At 40.4% G+C, this 26,139-nt stretch overlaps 1 long non-coding RNA gene across 3 annotated transcripts in view; it reads right to left on the bottom strand.

Moving 5' to 3' along the window:
- Nucleotides 1-1,643: 1,643 nt before the first annotated feature.
- The window catches only part of LOC141092009 (uncharacterized), a 142,587-nt gene continuing 118,091 nt past the window's right edge, over nt 1,644-26,139 (bottom strand). The window contains exons 3-4 of one of the 3 annotated variants that reach the window (XR_012232646.1): nt 20,181-20,246; nt 17,887-18,023 (exon numbers count right to left, since the gene is read on the bottom strand). This is a non-coding gene — a long non-coding RNA (uncharacterized lncRNA). Of the gene's footprint in view, nt 1,975-17,886; nt 18,024-20,180; nt 20,247-22,543; nt 22,682-26,139 lie in introns of those variants that run through there. The other 2 variants (XR_012232648.1, XR_012232647.1) reach the window with 2 other exon arrangements.

Raw genomic sequence — 26,139 nt, 5'->3', positions numbered from 1 at the left:
TCTGGTTTGTGTTCTGCAACAGTGGGTTAGCTGCAGACAGGGTTAACTAATTGGGCCAGCCCAGGATGGGAGGGGTTATTAAGTGGGTATAGGAAATGTAGTTTCCTGTTTATAGGTAGATAGAGAAGAGTATTGAGAAGGAAAATGACTTCCGGTCTAGTTGCTCGCAGACCTGCACTGAAACGGGTGTTTGTGTTCAAAAAAGGGAGACCATAATCAGATAGCATGTCCTGAAGGAGCCAAGTACTAAGTGGCTGAAGGATTTCTTATGTCAGGGAAAGGGGCCTAAAGCAAGGACTAAGTAGAAGAATAATTCCTTATCTCAGGTTAGCGGGTTAAAAGCAAACGTTATTTACAGTATAGGCCTCTTTCACACTTCAGTTTTTTGCATCAGTCAAAATCCGCCAAAAGGATGGATGCTGGATCCGTTTTAGAAGAGAGAGAGAGAAAGAGAGAGAGAGAGAGAGAGAATTTTTTTTTGTCCGGCAACTAGAAAGAATGTCGGGTTAAATGAGTGTCTGGAGGATCCGCCAGAAAAAAAAAACGTTACAAGCTCCGTTTTGAAATCTTTGAGGATGGTGACGGACAGCAACTTTTGGCGGATCCTCAAAAAAAACGGATGCAACGGACAGCAATCCGTCACAATCCGCCATTAATGAAAGTCAATGGAGAAAAAAAACGGATCCTCAAAAGAAAATTGAGGATCCGTTTTTTTCAAAACCTGGCGGATTGTGACTGATTGTAAAAAACTGAAGTGTGAAAGAGGCCATACTTGATAAGAAGCTAGAGTGTAGCCAGGCCTGATACAGAAGAATATAGCCAAACTGTGACATGAGTTCTGCTACGGAAAGCTGAAGATGCAGTGGCACAGCAAGGAGCATGAGGTCCTCATCGAATGGACTTTAAGAATAGTAGTGAGAAGTTGTAGCGATGCACCTCAGCCAGTGAGGTCCTCACAAAACAACTGGTGGTTGAGACTAGCTGTGAAGGGTCATAGCGACATACCTCAACAAGTGTGGTCCTCAAAAGTGATATGGATATTCCCATATTGGTTAGCTGAACTGATAAGCATGTAACAGAAGTGATGCACTGCCTCGTGTAACCATGACGTTCCTGCCTCTGGTTTGTGCAGATGAAGTATATTTATAAGTGTTGCGCCTGCTTTCTGATGTATATTCTTCTCATCGAGTTGTTCAGTAAAGAAAACTTTATTTTTGGACATTGGTCTCCGTCATTTATCTCTTCCTCATTGGGTCTTGGACTGGCATAGCAAGCGGCAGTATGCAGTCTGGAATGGTGTATAGTTAAGGTAACAGCTCACACAGCAAGCCAGGATCACCATTTTCCTGTAGCGTGGCGGGGTGCGGATGACAACCTCGGCCATGGCTGTCCTGTTACACATATCTGGGCAGGGTTAGCTACTGAAATAAGATATTTTCCTTAAGCAGAGAATCCCCAAATAGCTTGCTTTAGTAGCAGAAGACGGGTTATTAAAAAACTGAATGAAAGTGAATAACCATAAGGAAAAAAAAATACTTGGCTCCAGCACTTAAAAACCATGTGTGAACTTTATTTTCTCCAACAACGCATTTTGGAGAAATCAGTCCCCTATTTTAGATATAAAAGATGGATATACCACCACGTATAGAGATACAAGTTTATATAGTGTTTAATGTGCATGGGGAACATCATGATTAACAATACATATACAAAAACTCAATTGCTTGCTATATAATATGTAATACATTCTTATTGTGAGTAGAAGATACAAAGTAATGCACAAAAACATGCAGATTTGGTGCAGAAATCCTTAGTTTGTGGACCGGCAGCAGAGTTAGGTCATGAAGTTAGTCGCGGAGCGTCCTGTTCTCATGGCGCTGACTGTCGGGGTGGTCCAATCTGTGTTTTCTGGGCCGGGCATACACATTCAAGTCCATGATAATCATACAGTTGCCTCTTCTTTTCTTTATTTGCCTGTAACGCAATTTACGTTCTAGTGAATTAGATAGTCAGCTCTTGTTTTATTATCTGTTATGTGACCAGGTTTCCTCTCTTTATTGCACTATTTATAAATTGTCCACTATTCTTATCAATGTTTGGATTTTAATCATTTTGGAACCAAAAAAGTAGTCTCCCACATGTATTGATAGTGATCCAGATACTTACATTGCAGCACTACTACCCCTATAAGAGATGAGACACAGCATACACTTGCGGCTTAGGTCTAAAGCCCCCCTTACTCATTAAACTTATCTTGGCCGAACTCGTCAATATTGGTGGATTTGGCCTACAGTCTACTGTGAATGGGGGTGTCACGTGGGGCTTAGTCCCACTAAGGCTGTAATACCTGGGGGCCCTGTGATGTCCCTATAACTAGGGGAAACCCTGTCTGACCCTCAACCCAGGGTTTTTGCTGATGGTGCAAATGCCTGAGCCTCCAACCTTTCCTTGTCTCCTGCTCAGCCCTGCACTTAACCCTCCACCCTCCACCCAGTGAGGAGACACACCACCAAAGCCCCCACACAAATAAAGACAGACAGGGAGAACTTAAACTGCACTGCGCCGCACACACACAGGAATATACAGTAATGTGAACAGGGCACAACTAAACACAAATATGGGAAGGAGAAAGGATAACAACGGATCATACGACACCAGATACGAATCTCTCTCTCTGCAACACCTCCACTCCAGACCGGAACCACTTGGTATGAAACACAAGCTATAATCGGCGACGCCCATAGGCCAGCATGACTATTTAAAGACCGTGGGCGTGACTAACCATCCAACCTGGTCTCCAGCAGGATTAACCCCCGAGAGCCTGAAGATCAGGCCGGCGCCACTGAGGCTATAGTGGCTGGAGGTGGAACTACCTCTGCCTGCCGGACGCTGTGGTGTGAACAGCGTCCGACATGACAGGGGGAGCCGCAAAACTGATTGTGGGAAGGCGTGGTGATGGGGAATTTCAATCAGGCATGTCTGATTTTGGACTGCTGATTGTTTTGTTTCTGGTGACCGCTTTCTCACAGTGAACAGAGGAGCACTTGGCAGAATAAACGGTCCTGTCTATGGGAGAGTCAGCTGAGATAGCTGCCAGCTGAGGCATCATTCGTCTGACAACCATCTAATGTCTATGGCAGGCTTTAACTGCAACCCTAAGGCTATGTGCACACGTGTGGAATTTCCGCGGAAATTCCATTCCGCGAGAAATCCGCATTTTAAATTCCCGCCTATTTCCTGTGGAAAAACTAGTGTTTTGCAAGCGTAATTAGCTTGCAGAATGCTAGCGTTTTCCAGGCGATCTGTAGCATCGCTTGGAAAACTGATTGACAGGTTGGTCACACTCGTCAAACATAGTGTTTGACTAGTGTGACCAACTTTTTACTATTGAGGCCGTCTATGCAGCATCAGTAGTAAAAAGATAAAAAGTTTAAAATAATAAAAAAATAAAAAATCGTGTTTTTCTCACCTTCCGACGTTCCGCGCAGCGTTCCTGATCATCGCGATGCTCCTGGAAAGTCCCATTCCCAGGGATGCCTTGCGACAACGACCTTTGAAGACGTTGCAGTCTCGCGAGACCGCTATGGTATCGCGAGACCGCGACGTCATCAAAGGTCATTGTCGCAAGGCATCCCTGGGAATGGGACTTGGCGGGAGCATCGCTGAGGTCTGGGGACGCTGCGTGGGATGCCGGAAGGTGAGAATATGACAATTTTTTATTTTGATTCAATTTTTTACAGGGATATGGTATCCAGAGCCTGGAGGAGAATCTCCTCTCCTCCAGACCGTGGGTACCATCTTCAAATTTTCCGCTTACTTTTCACATGGGCACAGCCACATGCGGAAAGTAAGCGGAACAATGCATTCCTATGTGTGCGGATTTTCCTGCGAATCCGCACAAAGACTGAACATGCTGCGTATTTTTCTGCGATGCAATTCCGTCGCGGAAAAATACGCAGCATTAGCACAGAATGTGCGGAATGCCATAGGACTGCATGGGATGCTTTTTTTTTGCACTTTTGCGGCAAAATCGCGAGTTTAAAAACGCCACGAAAACGCAAAAAAAACCACTACGTGTGAAATCCTGGGAGATGCATTGTGTTGCCCTGAGCATGCTAATTGGAGTGGTTCGACTTCAGAACCAAAATTTGAAAATGTACCTCTTTTTGTATATTATCTATTAGCTTATACCCACTATTAGAATGTATTGCATATTATATAGCAATCAAACGAGTTCTTATATTTGCATAAGTCTTTACATCGACATGCAGTGTTGGTCATTAATCATTTATGACAGAAACAACAATATAGATGGGAACAGTTCGTAAGACATTCTCAAAGAATAGTGTATAGCCACAAAGTGCAATCTACAAAGCCACCTCTCAGTAGATGTTCTGTTCTGGTCCAGACATGTCTATTTTTCACAGAAGATAAGCCTCCATCTTTATCTGTAATTGGCTACATACATATCTTTATTCATGATTATGAATTATTAAAATCCCACTTTTCTAGAAAATCTTGTGGTTCATAAATTATAACTCTGGGTTTTTTTTTAACTTTTTGTCAAAATACAAAATGTACTAAAGTTATTAGAGGGGTTGTCTTGGAATTTTATACTGATGGCCTATCCTGAGCATAGATATACAGGTACGTACTTCTCACAAAATTAGAATATCATCAAAGAGTTAATATATTTCAGTTATTCAATACAAAAAGGGAAACTTATATATTATATAGAGTCATTGCAAACAGAGTGATCGATTTCAAATGTTTATTTATGTTAATGTTGAGGATTATAGCTTACAGCCAATAAGAACTCCAATATTGCTATAAAGTGCTAGTGTTGTTTTTTTTCTTTTTTAAAGAGTGCAAAAGCCCTCCAACCATGTCAAGGTGTACCTAAATATGGATGTTCCCTATCACTAATGTCCTACGTCTCTATGAGCCAAACCAGGAATCATCTGAATGCAGAGTGACAGACACAACAAACCTTCTTGCCACAGCTCGCATTGATGTGCCATCCTGGATGAGCTGCACTACCTGAGCCACTTGTGTGGGTTGTAGTGTCCGTCTCATGCTACCACGACTGTGAAAGCACAACCAACATTCAAAAGTGACCAAAATATCAGCCAGAAAGCATTGGTACTGAGATGTGGTCTGTGGTCCCCACCTGCAAAACCACTCCTTCATTGAGGGTGTCTTGATAATTGTCAATAATTTCCATCTGTTAATGTGTGCAAACTGTAAAGCGCTGTGGAATATGTTAGCGATATATAAAAATAAAGATTATTTATCTGTTGACTATTCCATTTGCACAACAGCATATGAAATTGATTGTCATTCAGTGTTGCTTCCTAGGTGTACAGTTTTATTTCACAGAAGTTTGATTGACTTAGAGTTATATTCTGCTGTTTAACTGTTCCCTTTATTTTTTTGAGCAGTGTGTATATATATATATATATATATATATATATATATGTGTGTGTGACATATATATATATATATGTCTATAAAGAGAGCACGGCACTCAGGAATAGTTTGGTTATTGGTGCTCAAGTCGGGTATCCAACCCATCAATCAAAAATGACAAAAATCTTGGCACTCAATATGTGAAATATTCAGACACTTTTATTTTGTGCATCCAGACAGAAAGGTTTAAACGTTTTCGGTCCAGCATAGGACCTTCATCAGAAAAATCTTGTTTATTGAAATAAATCCTTGCAATGGTAGCCAAAAGAAGGACAACGTAGAGAGTCTGGATGGCCAGTTAAAATGTTAAATGGCTGGCGTCTGGAAAGCATATGTGGACTGTGCCGTCCAAAATTAGAACTGGCAGCTGTACAGCGTAGGGCTTCAGAAAAGGGACCTCCAGGGTCACTAAAATAAGGAGTGAAGACAGCACTGATAGCAGTGGGTATACCACCTCTAGAATTGAATTGCGCTGGTGAAGCCCTGGTCCGTGGTCTGGCTGCCCTGTGTGGAAGACGCTGTATATATATATATATATATATATATATATATATATATATATACACACACACACACACCTATTCTACGTGTATATGTCTATTCTGTTCTAACCTATTATACTCTTTACTGTACGCGGCATCTGCCGACTTTTACTATATCAATCTATAAATCTATCTACATACACCGTTTTTTTCCTCGCAAATGGGTGTGAGCCCTAAAGGGGTATCATTTCTCCTTGTGGAGAGTGACATACCGGTTCTGGCATTCCAATCTGGTAATCTTGAGCAGAATGAATCTAAAGAAAAATCTTTCAAAGTGAAATGTACAGAATGAGACCGGCTTCACACCAGGAGTGCACTTTATTTTAAGGGGTTCTCAAGGGCGTTTCCCACCATTTTTTTCCTTCCAAAACAGGAGCAGCTAGATATCACATAATTCTATATAAATGACAGTGTGGAATTTTTTTTAACATTTTTTTTAACCCTCCAGGAATGTTTTTGGAGTCAGTCCTGTGCTCTTGAAAATGTAGTATACTGTATGGATGATCTTGTGGCGTTTTCTACATGTATTTCTCTTCTTACATAATAAGTCAGTGTTGTTTATGTTCAAAAAATGGCATCAACTCAGTAAGGTACTCATTAAGCAATATAACATTTTTTAAGCAATTTTTATATATACCCTATATATTTTTAATTCACAGCTAAAATAAACAAATTTCTTGCAATGGATGCATTAGAGATGACCCCACATTCAGAAGACTTTATATTAGGAGTTGCTATGGAGATGATATTAAATCTGCTCAGAAATTAAATGCTCTGAAGAAAGCTGCTAACGATAGCATTAATATTTCACTTTTAGTAGCGTTCTTTGTTCTTAAAAGGTGAAGAAACAAATCTTGATAATATAGACAGTAACATACAATTTAGATCGTACGAACTGCATATACCTAACTCATATCTAAGGAAAACTTATCTAAGGCCTCATTCAGAAGTCAGTCATTTTTCACCTGCGCAAAAAAAATAGTGTGAGTGTCATCAGTGTTTGTTCACTGTCAGTTTTTACCATCTGTGTTTCATCAATGATTTTCACATATAAAAAAAACTAAAATTACCAATGATAAAGGGGTTGTCCAACCTTAAGGCTACAAGTTTGCAGTCACTCTACAGTTGTGGCCAAAAGTATTGACACCCCTGCAATTCTGTCAGATAATACTCAGTTTCTTCCTGAAAATGATTGCAAGCACAAATTCTTTGGTATTTTCTTCATTTAATTTGTCTTAAATGAAAAAACACAAAAGAGAATGAAGCAAAACGCAAAACATTGATCATTTCACTCAAACCTCCAAAAATGGGCCAGACAAAAGTATTGGCACCCTCAGCCAAATACTTGGTTGCACAACCTTTAGCTAAAATAACTGCGACCAACCGCTTCCGGTAACCATCAATGAGTTTCTTACAATGCTCTGCTGGAATTTTAGACCATTCTTCTTTGGCAAACTGCTCCAGGTCCCTGATATTTGAAGGGTGCCTTCTCCAAACTGCCATTTTTAGATCTCTCCACAGGTGTTCTATGGGATTCAGGTCTGGACTCATTGCTGGCCACCTTAGAAGTCTCCAGTACTTTCTCTCAAACCATTTTCTAGTGCATTTTGAAGTGTGTTTTGGGTCATTGTCCTACTGGAAGACCCATGACCTCTGAGGGAGACCCAGCTTCCTCACACTGGGCCCTACATTATGCTGCAAAATTTGTTGGTAGTCTTCTGACTTCATAATGCCATGCACATGGTCAAGCAGTCCAGTGCCAGAGGCAGCAAAGCAACCTCAAAACATCAGTGAACCTCCGCCATGTTTGACTGTAGGAACCATGTTCTTTTCTTTGAATGCCTCTTTTTTTCTCCTGTAAACTCTATGTTGATGCCTTTGCCCAAAAAGCTCTACTTTTGTCTCATCTGACCAGAGAACATTCTTCCAAAATGTTTTAGGCTTTTTCAGGTAAGTTTTGGCAAACTCCAGCCTGGCTTTTTTATGTCTCGGGGTAAGAAGTGGGGTCTTCCTGGGTCTCCTACCATACAGTCCCTTTTCATTCAGATGCCAACGGATAGTACGGGTTGACACTGTTGTACCCTCGGACCGCAGGGCAGCTTGAACTTGTTTGGATGTTAGTTGAGGTTCTTTATCCAACATCCGCACAATCTTGCGTTGAAATATCTTGTCAATTTTTCTTTTCCGTCCACATCTAGGGAGGTTAGCCACAGTGCCATGGGCTTTAAACTTCTCGATGACACTGCGCACGGTAGACACAGGAACATTCTGGTCTTTGGAGATGGACTTGTAGCCTTGAGATTGCTCGTGCTTCCTCACAATTTGGTTTCTCAAGTCCTCAGACAGTTCTTTGGTCTTTTCTTTTCTCCATGCTCAATGTGGTACACACAAGGACACAGGACAGAGGTTGAGTCAACTGTAATCCATGTCAACTGGCTGCAAGTGTGATTTAGTTATTGCCAACACCTGTTAGGTGCCACAGGTAAGTTACAGGTGCTGTCAATTACACAAATTAGAGAAGCATCACATGATTTTTCGAACAGTGCCAATACTTTTGTCCACCCTCTTTTTTATGTTTGGTGTGGAATTATATCCAATTTGGCTTTAGGACAATTCCTTTAGTGGTTTTTCATTTAAGACAAATTAAATGAAGATAATAATACCAAAGAATTTGTGTTTGCAATCATTTTCAGGAAGAAACAGAGTATTATCTGTTAGAATTGCAGGGGTGTCAATACTTTTGGCCACAACTGTATATTTATGATTCTCCATTGCCGGTAGTGAAAGTGGATGGTCATGTGACCTCAAGTATGCAATTTGTATACTTCTGGACACATTTCAACTAGACTTGTCAAGCATTGCTCAATATGCTGGCATTGAGTAAGATTGAGAACGTCTAGTTGGTACGTGACCGCATGTATGCAAATCTCATACTTGCAGTCGCGTGCCTGCCTGGAGAATCGACGCAGCATGCAGTGCGCACAATGAGAAGATTTACAAGTCTGTAGTCACACAGAGTGACTGCAGACTTGTAGCCTAAGGCCGGTCATCCACTGTAATTGCGGACTGTGCAATGATGGCATATGTGATTTTAACAGACTTGTATGGGTGATTTACATCCATGACACCGGTAAAAAAAAAAAAAAAAAAAAAGGACACACCTCAGTGATATTTGCAAGCACACATGGTCCTTTAAAAAAAAAAGCCCACGGACATGTGAACATGTCAACAATAGACTATAAAGGGTTACTTGTTCTTTCTGTGAATACCACCGATAGAAGATGCAAGAGTCTGAATGGGATCTAAGACACAAAGTCAATGGTTATGACCTTCATTTTGACATGTAGAATAAAAATGATAAAATTATCCACAGATGTCAATTTGTTTTCAAATATTTTTATTAGGTATTTTAACAAAATTTACAAACATGCTCTTTGTTTATGTAATAATTCACCTTGAACAGATGTCAATTTGGAACAATAAAGTTCTCTTGGACAAGGTGGTCCTTGCATGTAGCTGTATTTGACATTAAAGTTTTGTGTTCACTTGCTAACGTAACAATCTTACAAAACATTTTTAGTCAATGGCCATCAGAAAAATTCCACAATTGCTAAACAAGCCCAGTTTATTTTCTGCAGTTAAAATGTCACCAAGCAACAAAGTTTAGACATATCATTTATGAACGCGCAATGTAAATTTGCCAACTTGCCACTATTTCACATAAGTGCCAACACACATTATTATCAATACAATAGAATTCCCAAAAACAATTATGGGCATAAGCAATAATAATAATCAACAATCCAAGTGGATTTTAACCTTTTTATATACCCGTAAATTCAAAAGTTTAGTAATGTAAACTCCAAGATATATTAATAAGAAAAAATAAAAAGGAGTGCTATACATAAAAATGTTTTTAAAAAATTATCATCACAGAAAACGTTTGCATAAATACAATTAAAAAAAACAGCAATGTTTCACATGTGACCCTAGATGTTATATTAGAGATCCAGGACAATGGCATTATATGTTAGGGACGGCGGAACGCACTAAATATAAATAATAGGAAGTGCGTTCGCCGCCCGGGGTCCACCGTGCAGTAGGTGTAACAACCACTGCTGAGTAATGGCGGACTCGCTTATATGGCGGTATACTGCGCTCGGGTTAAACGTCACCCGGGGTGCGCAGAGCGGACTCTGTTAAACTCACTGAGGCCCTAAAGCATAAACGCCGAGCCTGTTAGCTTCACAGGTCTCAGCTGGCGTGCACATACGGTATATGGTCACAGGACACGGCCCAAGACAGAGGTCGGTGTCCGTCTTGACCTACCGTGCGTGCGGCGTCGCAACTGCGGATGCCGGTAAGTGCTGCTAACTGCAGCGCGGCGGTAACTACTGCCACTATACGATAGTGCCATGAGGCGTGACACCATCGGACGCTAGTGCAGAGGTGCGGTATGCACGGTGGCCTATAGCTTGCCACTGACTGGCGCTGACTATCTCTCTAGTTCCCTATCCACATGCGTAATATCAGAGGCTGCGCAAAGCTGAATCAATTCATTTTGTAGTAGATTACAGTGAGGCTGGTCACATTAGCACTGGTCCTCATTGTAAACTATTTAACCCCTTCTGATGGATTGAAGCATGGGACATGACTGAATGGCGGAGAGATAAGGATATTTGTGATTTTTTATGTTATTTTTGTTGCAGGTCATGGTTTTTTTGGGATTACCAGACTAATAAAAATTTGTCAAAAACTTGGTGTATTTATTTCATTTAAAGACTTTTTAATTAATGTCTGTGTGGTCTTTAACCCTTCCTTAGTATAGGGTTAATAATGGATCGGTGTCTTATTGACACCTCTCCACTATTAATCGGCTTAATGTCACCTTACAATCGAATGGTTACATTAACCCTTTCTTATATTAACCCATTCGCCACCACTACAGGGCAATGGGATTAGAGAGGATAAGTGCCAGAATTGGCACATGTTATAGATGTGCCATTTCTGGTGTGTCTGGGGGCAGATTTTTGTAGCCGCGGGGGGGGGGGGGCAAAAACAATGGTCCCTCTCATGGCTATTAAAATCTGCCCTCACTCACCTGCTTTACCTCTCTGGTTGACAAATTACAGCAGGAGCTCACGCTTTTTTTTTACAACAAACTAACCCCTTAAATTAACACCTACACCTCCCAAATTTTGCACACAAACCATCATCTAATTATCAGTCGGGGACATATAAAAAAAACATGAAATGAAATGGTTTACTGTATGTAAACCATGTGTCATTTCATGTCGGGTTGGGGAATGATTTGACAGAAGCCGGCTATTGAATTATCGGCTATTCTGCTATCAAGTACTCTGTGAAATATAAATATATACAGTATATATATATATATATGTGTATCTCAATGACATGTATATATATATATATATATATATATGTATTCTATGTGTCTAGATCTATTCTTTCGTTTGGATTTGAAAACCTATCATTGGGCTCCATTATATGTCCATTTTGCAAGCCTGCGAGAAAAAAACGGTATACGGATGCCATACAGATTACATAAGGATGCTTACATGAGAAAAATACGCGGTCACACCCTGACAACGGATGACATACGGAGCACTATTTAGGGACCATTTATGCGTATTACGGCCGTAAAATATGGTCCGTATTTCTCTACGTTGTGTGACTCCAGCCTAAGTCTGTAGAAATTGCAGGTACGCGGGATGCAGTGACGGACAGGAGGCAGAGCAAGGGTTAACAAGTCTAATAACAGGGGAATACTCCATGCAGGGAGGTAAAGGGTTTAACAGTATAAATGGAAACGGATGTTGGGAGGTAAAGGGTTAAACAGGAGATTCAACAGTTTAGATGGCAAAGGATATTGTAAGTAGAAGAACGACGGTTCAGATAACGGCAGTTGTTGTGAAGCACTTGTGTCAGGAGTTCCGCCAGCTGTAACTCCTGCTGAGAACTCAATAGCGCCGGCAAAGGCTGATGCGGTGTCTTTTCCAGAAAGGTTCTGTGAGCCTTAATGTCCGGTCTTCCGGCGGCAGTGGTCAGTCTCCGATACCTTCCACTGAGCCTAGCCCATATGTTGCAGTGGCTGGCAAGGATGAGGGCCACAGTCCTGTACGAGCCCAATGTGGCTCTGCAAATAGACACTAATGAACGCAGGGCGCAGGTGTCTGGGAAAATATTCTCAGGCAACGTCAGAGCGCAAGTTTCAGTCCAGTATGTGGTCACCCTAATGTGGCACGTATACTGTACTCACGGACATGGAGCATACGGCACCTTGTTCTCTGGTCGATACTGGGCATGCTGCACTTTCCTCTTCATGTTGCGCGCTGCCTGTTCGTGCAAAGACTCAAGTTCCGACAACCACTGATACGCAGCTTCTCTCTGGTGGTCACCGGCACACTGCACCTTCTCTCTGTAGTCACCGGGCACACACTGCCTGTTCCTCTCCCTCTCTGGTCCCTGCTGCTGGTGGCGGGAAATGGCAGATGCTGGCCTGCATGACACTGGCGCTTTCCGGACGGAGCACTCTTCTCCCTGACTGCTGCTGGACACACAAATCCCTTCAGCACAGCGGTCCCTGTCCTTTTCGTCTGCTCGGTGTGCATGGCTCTGCTTTATGTGCATGGCCTGTTGTGAGTTCATTTTCCCCTTCACCATTGAGGTCTGATGAACTCCCTCTTCTGGTGAAGGAAGGTAGTGAGGCTGATTACCAAGCACCTGGGTATGATGATGATGACTGGGTGACGGGAATTGCTGACTGGATATAAGGCAGCCGACGCCCTTCTGCCTTGCTGGTGATCTCTCTGAGGGATTCTATGAGACCAGTCTGATTCCTACTCCTCAAAAGCTAAGTTTTCTGCACTGCTTTTTGCATTTGTGTTTTGTTTTGCTTTGCCTTGTTTTTTTCTGAATTTCTGCCATTCCCTGCTGGGGTGAGTTGAGTTCCTTTTTGCTCTGTCTTCAGAAAATACCTGAGTGCTGATATAGTCTTTTTGAAGCCTAGCGTCTTCAGGGCCTTTTTCCCTATCAGCCTGTTGGCCCTTGTTTTGATAGGGTTTTTGGCGGATTGCAGACAGCAGCTTTCCATTCCTGTCCTATTTAGTTAGCTTGGGCCCCATCATTTGCTCAGCCTATCTTTCTATCTGTGTGAGTGTTTTTTCATCTTGCTTCACCGTCATTATATGTTGGGGGCTGCCTATTGCTTTGGGGTCTGCTCTGGGGCAGTTTAGATTTCCCTTTCTGTCTTTAGGCTATGTAGTTCTCCAGCTGTGATCGAGGGGTCTAGGGCACCGTAGGAACCCCCCACGGCTACTGCTAGTTGTTGTTGATAGGTTAAGGGGTCTGCAATCCGATAGCTGCCAACTTCTCTGGTTTTCTGGACTTAGCTAGTATTTCTGTTTTTGCCTCCTATGGTGACTCATTCATAACAGAATCACCAGCCATACCACAGATCCTAGGGTACTCAATAGCAGGAAAGAATTGTTAAAAAAAAAAGAAAAAAAAAAAAAAGTGTGTATATTCTTTCCTCTATATCTCTGAGGCTGTAGGGGGAATTTTTTTTTTCTCTCAATGGAGATAAAGCAATTGTCTGATCGTGTGGAGCAGCTCGCTGTGGAAATGCAGGGAATTTCCACCTACCTTGCTCATTCATATGCTGCTGAACCAAAGATCCCTACTCCTGATGTGTTTTTGGGGGATCGGTCTAAATTTTTGAATTTCAAAAATAATTGTAAATTATTTTTTTCCTTGAAGCCTAACTCGTCAGGGAGCTCCGCGCAGCAGGTTAAAATTGTCATCTCTTTGCTGCGTGGCGATCCCCAGGATTGGGCGTTTTCTTTGAAACCAGATGATCCTATTCTGACTAATGTGAATGCATTTTTTCAAGCCTTGGGGTTGTTGAATGACGAACCTAATGCTATTGATCAGGCTGAAAAGACCCTGTTGGCATTGAGCCAGGGTTGAGATTCTGCAGAATTGTACTGTCAAAAATTCCAAAAGTGGGCGGTCCTTACTACCTGGAATGATAATGCCTTGGCAGCTCTCTTTCGGAAGGGTTTGTCAGAAGCCGTAAAAGATACTATGGTGGGATTTCCTGTTCCCTCTGGTCTTGACGATTCTATGTCATTAGCCATTCAGGTTGATCGGCGTTTACGTGAATGCAGGACTGCACGAGAGGTGTTGCCACCTGTTGAACAAGTGTCTGAACCTATGCAATGTGATAGAGTTTTGTCCAGGGAGCAACGTCAGGAGTTCAGAAGGCGTAATAAGCTATGTTTTTTTTGTGGAGATGCCTCGCATATTATTTCTGTCTGTCCTAAACGAGAGAAACGTTTTGTACACACGTTTTCTGTGGGTGGTGTTCAACCTAAGTTTCTTCTGGCAATTACTCTGATCTGCTCCCTGTCTACATTTTCCACCAAGGCTTTTGTGGATTCGGGAGCAGCCCTGAACCTAATGGACTTGGATTTTGCTAAACGTTGTGGATTTCCGATGACACCTCTGCGGACGCCTTTCCCTTTGAGAGGGATTGATGCCACTCCATTGGCGAAAAATAAACCTCAGCTTTGGACCCAGGTGGTAATGCGGGTCGCCCCAGACCATCAAGAAAATTGCAGATTTTTGGTGTTGCATAATTTGCATGATGCCGTTGTTCTGGGGTTTCCCTGGTTGCAAATTCATAATCCAGTTTTGGATTGGAAATCTGTGTCTGTGGTGAGTTGGGGTTGTCGGTGTGCCCTTAGTGAGGCTCCGTTTTTTTCCACCTCTCCTCAGTCGCATGATGTTCCTGACTATTTGGCGGACTTTTATGATGTATTTAGTGAGAATGAGTCTGCGTCTTTGCCTCCTCATAGGAGTTATGACTGTGCAATTGAACTGAGCCCGGGGTGTAAATTTCCCAAGGGTCGGCTCTTCAATTTATCTGTACCCGAGCACGAGGCTATGCGATCCTATATTAAGGAGGCGTTGGAGAAGGGTCATATTAGACCATCCTCTTCACCCTTAGGTGCTGGGTTTTTTTTCGTGGCCAAAAAGGATGGTTCATTAAGGCCTTGTATTGATTATCGTGCCCTCAACAAAATTACTATTAAATATCAGTATCCGTTACCCCTGATTTCGGATCTATTCTCCAGAGTTAAAGGTGCTTGCTGGTTTACCAAGCTTGACCTCAGGGGGGCGTATAATCTTATCCGCATTAAGCATGGGGATGAATGGAAGACAGCGTTTAATACTCCGTAGGGACATTTTGAGTACCTGGTGATGCCTTTTGGGCTCACTAATGCCCCTTCTGTCTTCCAGTGCTTCATGAACGACATTTTCCGAGACTTTGTGGATAAATTTTTGATTATCTACCTGGATGATATTTTGATCTTCTCCAAGGATTGGGATTCTCATGTGGAACATGTTCGGACTGTGTTCCGGATCTTGAGGGAGAATTCCCTGTATGTCAAAGGATCAAAATGCCTTTTTGGGGTACAGAGGATTTTTTTTTTGGGATTTATTTTATCTCCGTCAACTATTGAAATGGACCCGGCCAAGGTACAGGCCATTTATGATTGGGTTTAGCCCACTTCTTTGAAGGCCCTCCAGAAGTTTTTGGGTTTTGCTAATTTTTATCGGAAATTTATAGCAAAATTTTCTAGTATTGCCAAGCCATTGACTGATCTGACTAAGAAGGGTGCTGATGTGTTGAATTGGTCTCCGGAGGCTGTTTCTTCCTTTCAGGAGCTGAAGCGAAGATTCACTTCTGCCCCGGTTTTGCGGCAACCTGATGTCTCACTCCCGTTCCAGGTAGAGGTGGACGTTTCTGAGATTGGTGCAGGAGCTGTTTTGTCCCAAAAGGATCCTGTAACATCTAAAATGAATCCCTGTGCTTTCTTTTCCCGAAAGTTCTCTCCATCTGAACGTAACTATGATGTGGGGAATCGGGAACTGTTAGCCATGAAATGGGCATTTGAGGAGTGGAGACATTGGTTGGAGGGAGCTAAACATCAAGTCGTTGTCCTCACTGACCACAAGAATTTGATTTACCTGGAGTCGGCCAAACGCTTGAACCCTAGGCAGGCTAGGTGGGCCTTGTTTTTTACACGTTTTGATTTTGTGGTCTCTTTTCTTCCTGGCACTAAGAATGTCAAGGCTGACGCTCTCTCTAGGAGCTTCTTTGCTGATTCTCCTGTGGTGACCAAGCCTGCTACCATCTTAGGCGAAGGGGTAGTTCTTTCTGCCATCTCGCCCGGTTTGAGACGTGCTCTGGAAGAGTTCCAGGAGAAAAACCAACAAGAGAGTGTTCGAATTTGGGTCAATAAAGAAGTATTATATTATAATCTGAATACAGAAATTCCGGATAATAATAAAAGAAACATTAACCTTAAAAAGTATACCTTTATTTAAATGGGATAACAATAGTATACAACCGTGTCCTCCGTGTAAAATAAATAATTTAGAATAAAAAATAATAAATAAAAAATAGACATAGCAGGCTGGCAAGTCATTAATCTCAAAAATACATATATATATATACATATATATAAAAAATAATCACAATATATACAAAATCTTTCTCATATAGATACGTAGGGATAAAAATAGTGATAAACACCCCGAGAAAAAACTTTTTTGGATGTGAACAAAATGTAAATTTCCAAACATTCAAAAGATTATCATCTTAATATAAAGTGCCAAGTGCCAAAGAAAAAACAATATAACTATTGCAAAATATATGGAATATATAGTGCTTTCCCAATAGCAACAATATGTGACTTTAAACAAAGTGCCAGGTGCAATATAACCAAACAAGGGTATAATCATTCAAAGTGCCAAAGTGCATATGACTGGGATGGATAATGAGAGAGAATGAGAAAGATATGTACCTGGAGCACAGCCTGCCGGTCACAGAGAAACACAGCCCCGACGCGCGTTTCGGATTTAATCCTTCGTCAGGGGGTGGTCTCTGATCTAAACCGGGTCCTTTAAATATGCATCCACTGATTAATGTCCGGGATTCGGGCCTATTGCGGCGCGCGCGCTGCCATTGTAACCCGGATATACAACCCGCCCCCACATCACATGACCGGCAACCCGGAACTAACCGCCGTTGCCTAGTCACAGACGCAGGAGCAAGGAGTCCAGGATCCTGGCTGCGCAAGCGCACAGGTCCACCCACAACAATATTCAGCAGATCCAATGTGAGGGGGAGAGGATTCAACGGCGCATGCGCTAACGGACCAACAGGAGCGTGAATGCGCACGCGCTATCCACAGCGTGTTGCCATGGACACGCAACGCAGACACACAACCATGTCACCAAAAGCGCACGCGCACTTCCTAAACCCAAACACATGGGTAAAAATGTCCATATAAAGGAATGAAATGTAAATAGAAAGGGGGAATTAATTGGCACTATATCATAATCACAAAGGATTATATGACTGAATAATAAAATATAATGACCACAATCATATAAATCAAAGTTGTGTGGATTGACAATTATCATAATACAATAGCCACAATATAAGTAAAATATACCCCTGAGATTATATATTTTATATTCACAAAAGAAAGAGAAAGAAAGAAAAGAAAAGGAAAAAGGGAAAATAATAAAATAAAATAAAGAAATATATAAGTGTAAATAAATAAAAATGAAAATAAATAATATAGAAATAAATATAATAAAAATGATAAAAATAATAAAAAATAAATAAATATAAATAAATAATGAAAATAATAATAATAATAAAATATAAATAAAAATAATAATAAAAATAAATATAATAAATAATAAATGAATAATAAAAATAATAAATATGAATAGAAATTAGATAATAATAATACAAAATATATAGGAGAAAGTAGTATATAGAAATGAAGTCTCCATCTTCTTTTCACTTTCCATTTCAGATGTTTATATAGACAAAATATTAGCATGTCAATCCATGAATCCTCATAGTGAAGAATCTCACTCAATCGACTCACGAAAAAGGTAAAAAATCTAAAGGAAATATAAAAGGGTTAAAATTATTAAAAATGAGAACAGATTCAGAGAAAGAAAGCAGTTCACAACTTATAATTATAAAAAAGGAGCGAAGCTCAGATTCTCATTTAGTCCTAAGGGCGATACTGTGTTAAGGTTCCAGATCCATTTGGCTTCCAACCGAGCCAAGGGAGCACTGATTTTTCCGCCCCTGATATTAGGTTTTATCATATCAATGCCAATTATTCGTAAGAGATCTGCATTGCAGTTATGGTGCATCTTAAAATGTTTCGGAATAGTTTTTAACATATCCAAATCCTCTATTTCTTTTGCAGCAATAATCCCCAAAACGTGTCCCCGAACTCTTACTTTTAACTGTCTTGTTGTCAGTCCGACATATATTAAGGAACATGGGCAGGTAGCATAATAAACTACCGCTTTTGATGTACATGTTATTGTATGTGTAATTTTATATGTCTTAGACCCATCTGAATTAGAGAATGTATTAGCCCGATCAACGTTTGGACATGCCACACATCTGCCGCATGGTTTACATCCCCAAGGTGGTTTTGACATTGATAAAAATGTTGACTGGACTGGATCAGAAACATAATGGCTTTTAACCAATTTATCTCCCAAATTTGCTGATCTTCTATATGTCATACTCGGTTCTGATCCAACATATTTGGATAGTATAGCATCGGTATGCAATATAGGCCAGGCTTTCCTTAAACAATTCACCATAGCATCTGTCTGACCGTGATATTGGGTAATAAATCTCACTGTTTTCTCTGTTTTGGACGGTTTGGCAGAATAAAGTGCTTCATGACGAGAGGTATTTTTTGCCCTATTGAAAGCCCTTTTAATGGATCTATTACTATAACCGCGTTGTAAAAATCTGAGTTTAAGATCCTCCGCCTGTTTCCTAAAATCCTCTTCGCTGGAACAAATCCTACACAGCCGTAGAAATTGGCCGATAGGGATCGATCTTATTAGGGCTGGGGGATGTGCCGAAGTTGCATGAAGATATGAGTTCACTGCGGTGGATTTACGAAACAAATCAGTCTGCACACAATTCTCTTTATCTCTTCGAACACTAACATCCAAAAAATAAATTACATCTTTATTGACTTGGTAAGTAAGATGTATATTAAGAGAATTAGAGTTCAAATTGGATATAAATTCTTTAAGTGTTTCTACTGGTCCTTGCCAAATCAAAAAAATGTCGTCAATGTATCGCGCCCAAAAGAGAACGCGATCCACTGACGACAGATGATCTGATAAAAAGAGGTCCCTCTCCCACAGCCCCAGGAATAAATTAGCATATGCTGGTGCAAAAGATGCACCCATAGCTGTACCCTAGAGCTGCAGGTAGAAGGACCCCTTGAAAAGAAAAAAATTGTGTGACAGTGTGAAGGACAATAATTCCTCTACAAATTGATTCATGGACATAGACATTGTTGAAGAACTCAAGTAGAACTTTGCTGCTTTAATACAATCTGAGTGACGTATATTTGTATATAATGACAACGTCACAAGTCACAAATAGTGTATCCTCTCCAATGTGTAGTCCATCCACCTTTTTGAGAAAATCATTCATATCCTTAATAAAGGATGGTAAAGATTCCACTAATGGCTGTAATTTGGAATCAACAAATTTATTGATATTTTCCATGTAATTCCCACATCCTGAGATTATTGGTCTCCCTGGTGGTATGGTTTTATTTTTATGGATCTTGGGTAGCAAATATAGGGTGGGAATGGATGGTTCATCAATCAAAAGAGCTGTAAACAATTCCCTTGATATAACCCCACCATTTTGGGCTTTCTCAAGAATACACCGGAGTTCTGCTTGAAATTTGCTCAAAGGATTGAATGTTAACTTCTTGTAACATGTATCATTTTTTAATTGACGAAATGCCTCCGTCTCGTACAAGGTCTTAGGCCAAACCACCACATTCCCACCCTTATCCGCTGGTTTAAAAACCACATCATTCAATTTCTGAAGTTTTTGGAGACCATCTCTCTCTTGTTTATTCAAATTACTCCTACTAGGATATCGTGAGATTTTCTCAAAGTCCTTACTCACAGTCTTTACGAAAACATCAATCACAGGACAAGTGGATAATGGTGGAAATCTACGGGAACGCGGCCGGATTGATAGAGGGATCTTACCTTCCTCTAACGTATTGTGCTCATGGGCCAAATCATCAAGGATAGTTAGCGCCTCTTGTTCCTCTTCTGTAGGGAATAATTTAAATATAGTTTCATCATGAAAGTAACGTTTAAATAATAGCTTTCTTGCAAAAAGGTTTAAATCTTTGATTGCAATGAAAGGATCAAAATACGAGGTTGGACAAAACATAAGACCTCTACTCAATAAATCATTTTCAATAGGAGAGAAATTATGTTTGCTTAGGTTAATTACCTTAAAATTGTTCCCATAATTCTCAGGAGAGTATCTAGTAAAACGCTTTGTAGAGTGATATCTTAACTCCCTTTTGCGTTTAGGTGTAGAGATATTAGATATGGATACAGAAGCGGAAGTTGAGGCGCCAGATATATCACTCATTGGTGGATTAGATGTCACTGATAAGAGCCGATCCCGTTGACTATCCCCATCGCCATCATGTGACTGATTTTTTCGCCATTTATATATTCTTCCTGAATTGAAATCCCTTTGATCTCTACTGAGTTTGTTACTCTGATTAACTTGTATATCTTTTATCCACTGGTCAATATATTTATCTAATTGTAGGCTCATTGATTGTAGTTGTTCACCAGAGAGGTTAGATTTGGCATTATTATATGCTTCCTCCAAACTTTTGTCTATCTCAGACAAGGAATTTTCATTCAATTTAATTAATAGTTCCATTAATTTCCTAGACGTTTCATTGCATGTTGTCTCCCAACTTTGAATAAAGTCTTTATCACTAACCACAAATGACGGAGTGACTAGGACTCTCAGGCCTCTCGGAATAAGCTGTTTGTCAATATAATTTTCTAAGAAGGCTTTATTCCACCAATATCGTATTCTTTTATGTGTTAAATTTTTGATGGTATTAAATATGGATTCAAATTGTGAACTGCCAATAACCATTGCTGTAGTACCACTGTTACCAAAGACTTCTTTAACTCTTCCTTGCCAGGATAATTCCCTAGCTTTGAAGTCCATTATCAGGCAGAAAAAACCTGTGCAAAACACAGAGATTAGCAATAACACCAATATAACCTGAATTTAGCAGATATTTGAATAAATCAGCCAAATATTTATATATAATGATAATAATTCTACTGTATATAGCAGCTAAAAGAATGGTAGACCATTCGAAATATTAAGAAAAACCAACAAGAGAGTGTTCGAATTTGGGTCAATAAAGAAGTATTATATTATAATCTAAATACAGAAATTCTGGATAATAATAAAAGAAACATTATCCTTAAAAAGTATACCTTTATTTAAATGGGGTAACAATAGTATACAACCGTGTCCTCCGTGTAAAATAAATAATTTAGAATAAAAAATAATAAATAAAAAATAGACATAGCAGGCTGGCAAGTCATTAATCTCAAAAATACATATATATATATATACATATATATAAAAAATAATCACAATATATACAAAATCTTTCTCATATAGATACGTAGGGATAAAAATAGTGATAAACACCCCGAGAAAAAACTTTTTTGGATGTGAACAAAATGTAAATTTCCAAACATTCAAAAGATTATCATCTTAATATAAAGTGCCAAGTGCCAAAGAAAAAACAATATAACTATTGCAAAATATATGGAATATATAGTGCTTTCCCAATAGCAACAATATGTGACTTTAAACAAAGTGCCAGGTGCAATATAACCAAACAAGGTTATAATCATTCAAAGTGCCAAAGTGCATATGACTGGGATGGATAATGAGAGAGAATGAGAAAGATATGTACCTGGAGCACAGCCTGCCGGTCACAGAGAAACACAGCCCCGACGCGCGTTTCGGAATTAATCCTTCGTCAGGGGGTGGTCTCTGATCTAAACCGGGTCCTTTAAATATACATCCACTGATTAATGTCCGGGATTCGGGCCTATTGCGGCGCGCGCGCCGCCATGATAACCCAGATATACAACCCGCCCCCACATCACATGACCGGCAACCCGGAACTAACCGCCGTTGCCTAGTCACAGACGCAGGAGCGAGGAGTCCAGGATCCTGGCTGCACAAGCGCACAGGTCCACCCACAACAATATTCAGCAGATCCAATGTGAGGGGGAGAGGATTCAACGGCGCATGCGCTAACGGACCAACAGGAGCGTGAATGCGCACGCGCTATCCACAGCGTGTTGCCATGGACACGCAACGCAGACACACAACCATGTTTTATAAAAAATAAATAAATATAAATAAATAATGAAAATAATAATAATAAAATATAAATAAAAATAATAATAAAAATAAATATAATAAATAATAAATGAATAATAAAAATAATAAATATGAATAGAAATTAGATAATAATAATACAAAATATATAGGAGAAAGTAGTATATAGAAATGAAGTCTCCATCTTCTTTTCACTTTCCATTTCAGATGTTTATATAGACAAAATATTAGCATGTCAATCCATGAATCCTCATAGTGAAGAATCTCACTCAATCGACTCACGAAAAAGGTAAAAAATCTAAAGGAAATATAAAAGGGTTAAAATTATTAAAAATGAGAACAGATTCAGAGAAAGAAAGCAGTTCACAACTTATAATTATAAAAAAGGAGCGAAGCTCAGATTCTCATTTAGTCCTAAGGGCGATACTGTGTTAAGGTTCCAGATCCATTTGGCTTCCAACCGAGCCAAGGGAGCACTGATTTTTCCGCCCCTGATATTAGGTTTTATCATATCAATGCCAATTATTCGTAAGAGATCTGCATTGCAGTTATGGTGCATCTTAAAATGTTTCGGAATAGTTTTTAACATATCCAAATCCTCTATTTCTTTTGCAGCAATAATCCCCAAAACGTGTTCCCGAACTCTTACTTTTAACTGTCTTGTTGTCAGTCCGACATATATTAAGGAACATGGGCAGGTAGCATAATAAACTACCGCTTTTGATGTACATGTTATTGTATGTGTAATTTTATATGTCTTAGACCCATCTGAATTAGAGAATGTATTAGCCCGATCAACGTTTGGACATGCCAATTTTAGATCAGAGACCACCCCCTGACGAAGGATTAATTCCGAAACGCGCGTCGGGGCTGTGTTTCTCTGTGACCGGCAGGCTGTGCTCCAGGTACATATCTTTCTCATTCTCTCTCATTATCCATCCCAGTCATATGCACTTTGGCACTTTGAATGATTATACCCTTGTTTGGTTATATTGCACCTGGCACTTTGTTTAAAGTCACATATTGTTGCTATTGGGAAAGCACTATATATTCCATATATTTTGCAATAGTTATATTGTTTTTTCTTTGGCACTTTATATTAAGATGATAATCTTTTGAATGTTTGGAAATTTACATTTTGTTCACATCCAAAAAAGTTTTTTCTATATTTTGTATATATTGTGATTATTTTTTATATATATGTATATACACTCACTGGCCACTTTATTAGGTACACCTGTCCAACTGTGTGTTAAGACTTAATTTCTAATCAGCCAATCACATGGCGGCAACTCAGTGCATTTAGGCATGTAGACATGGTCAAGACAATCTCCTGCAGTTCAAACCGAGCATCAGTATGGGGAAGAAAGGTGATTTGAGTGCCTTTGAACGTGGCATGATTGTTGGTGCCAGAAGGGCTGGTCTGAGAATTTCAGAAACTGCTGATCTACTGGGATTTTCACGCACAACCATCTCTAGGGTTTACAGAGAATGGTCCGAAAAAGAAAAAAAATCCAGTGAGCGGCAGTTCTGTGGCCGGAAATGCCATGTTGATGCCAGAGGTCAGAGGAGAATGGGCAGACTGGTTCGAGCTGATAGAAAGGCAACAGTGACTCAAATTGCCACCCGTTACAACCAAGGTAGGCAGAAGAGCATCTCTGAACGCACAGTGCATCGAACTTTGAGGCAGATGGGCTACAGCAGCAGAAGACCACACTGGGTACCACTCCTCTCAGCTAAGAACAGGAAACTGAGGCTACAATTTGCACAAGCTCATCGAAATTGGACAGTAGAAGATTGGAAAAACGTTGCCTGGTCTGATGAGTCTCGATTTCTGCTGCGACATTCGGATGGTAGGGTCAGAATTTGGCGTAAACAACATGAAAGCATGGATCCATCCTGCCTTGTATCAACGGTTCAGGCTGGTGGTGGTGGTGTCATGGTGTGGGGAATTTTTTCTGGGCACTCTTTGGGCCCCTTGGTACCAATTGAGCATCGTTGCAACGCCACAGCCTACCTGAGTATTGTTGCTGACCATGTCCATCCCTTTATGACCACAATGTACCCAACATCTGATGGCTACTTTCAGCAGGATAATGCGCCATGTCATAAAGCTCGAATCATCTCATATTGGTTTCTTGAACATGACAATGAGTTTACTGTACTCAAATGGCCTCCTCAGTCACCAGATCTCAATCCAATAGAGCATCTTTGGGATGTGGTGGAACGGGAGATTCGCATCAGGGATGTGCAGCCGACAAATCTGCGCCAACTGTGTGATGCCATCATGTCAATATGGTCCAAAATCTCTGAGGAATGCTTCCAGCACCTTGTTGAATCTCTGCCACGAAGAATTGAGGCAGTTCTGAAGGCAAAAGGGGGTCCAACCCCTTACTAGCATGGTGTACCTAATAAAGTGGCCAGTGAGTGTATATATATATGTATTTTTGAGATTAATGACTTGCCAGCCTACTATGCCTATTTTTTATTTATTATTTTTTATTCTAAATTATTTATTTTACACGGAGGACACGGTTGTATACTATTGTTACCCCATTTAAATAAAGGTATACTTTTTAAGGATAATGTTTCTTTTATTATTATCCGGAATTTCTGTATTCAGATTATAATATAATACTTCTTTATTGACCCAAATTCGAACACTCTCTTGTTGGTTTTTCTTAATATTTCGAATGGTCTACCATTCTTTTAGCTGCTATATACAGTAGAATTATTATCATTATATATAAATATTTGGCTGATTTATTCAAATATCTGCTAAATTCAGGTTATATTGGTGTTATTATTAAGAGTTCCAGGAGGACAAACCTGAGCGTTGTCCCAGGGGAAAGTTGTATGTTTCTGACCAGTGGAAGAAGAGGGTGATGTCTGAAGTTCATTGCTCTGCATTGGCTGGTCATCCAGGTATTTTTGGTACTAGAGATCTGGTGAGTCGGTCTTTTTGGTGGCCTGCCTTGTCTCGTGATGTCAGGAATTTTGTGCAGTCCTGTGGGACTTGCTCCCGGTCTAAACCTTGTTCTCGCTCTAGTGGGTTGTTGATGCCTTTGCCGGTCCCCAGGAGGCCATGGACCCATATTTCAATGGATTTAATCTCTGATATGCCTGTCTCTCAGAGAATGACTGTTATTTGGGTGATTTGTGATAGGTTCTCTAAGATGGTTCATCTTGTGCCACTCCCTAAGTTGCCATCTTCCTCTGAGTTGGTGCCCCTGTTTTTGCAACAGGTGGTTCGCTTGCACGGGATTCCTGAGAACATTGTATCTGACAGAGGAGTTCAGTTTGTGTCTAGATTTTGGAGGACTTTCTGTTCCAAGCTGTGAATTCACAGTTGTCCTTCTCCTCTACGTTTCACCCTCAGACCAATGGGCAGACGGAGAGAACAAACCAGACCATGGAGTCGTATTTGAGATGTTTTATTTCCGCTGATCAGGATGATTGGGTTTCATTTTTGCCCTTGGCCGAATTTGCTTTAAATAATAGAGCTAGTTCGGCCACTTTGATGTCACCTTTTTTTTGTAACTTTGGGTTTCATCCTCGATTTTCTTCAGGGAAGGTGGAGCCTTCTGTCTGTCCAGGTGTTGACACTGTGGTGGAGAGAATGCACCAGATCTGGGACCAAGTGGTGGATAAGTTATCTCTCTCCCAGGAAAAGGCCCAGCGGTTTTCCAACCAACATAGGACCATTGGTCCCCAGTTTAAGGTTGGTGATATGGTTTGGTTATCATCAAAAAATAT

The sequence above is a fragment of the Dendrobates tinctorius genome, unplaced genomic scaffold (genome assembly GCF_039654945.1).
Source record: "Dendrobates tinctorius isolate UK_male_01 unplaced genomic scaffold, ASM3965494v1 ptg000057l, whole genome shotgun sequence".
In the NCBI taxonomy this organism is placed as follows: domain Eukaryota; kingdom Metazoa; phylum Chordata; class Amphibia; order Anura; family Dendrobatidae; genus Dendrobates; species Dendrobates tinctorius.
Note: the sequence above shows the minus strand (reverse complement) of the source record. Positions and strands in the feature narration are given on the sequence as shown.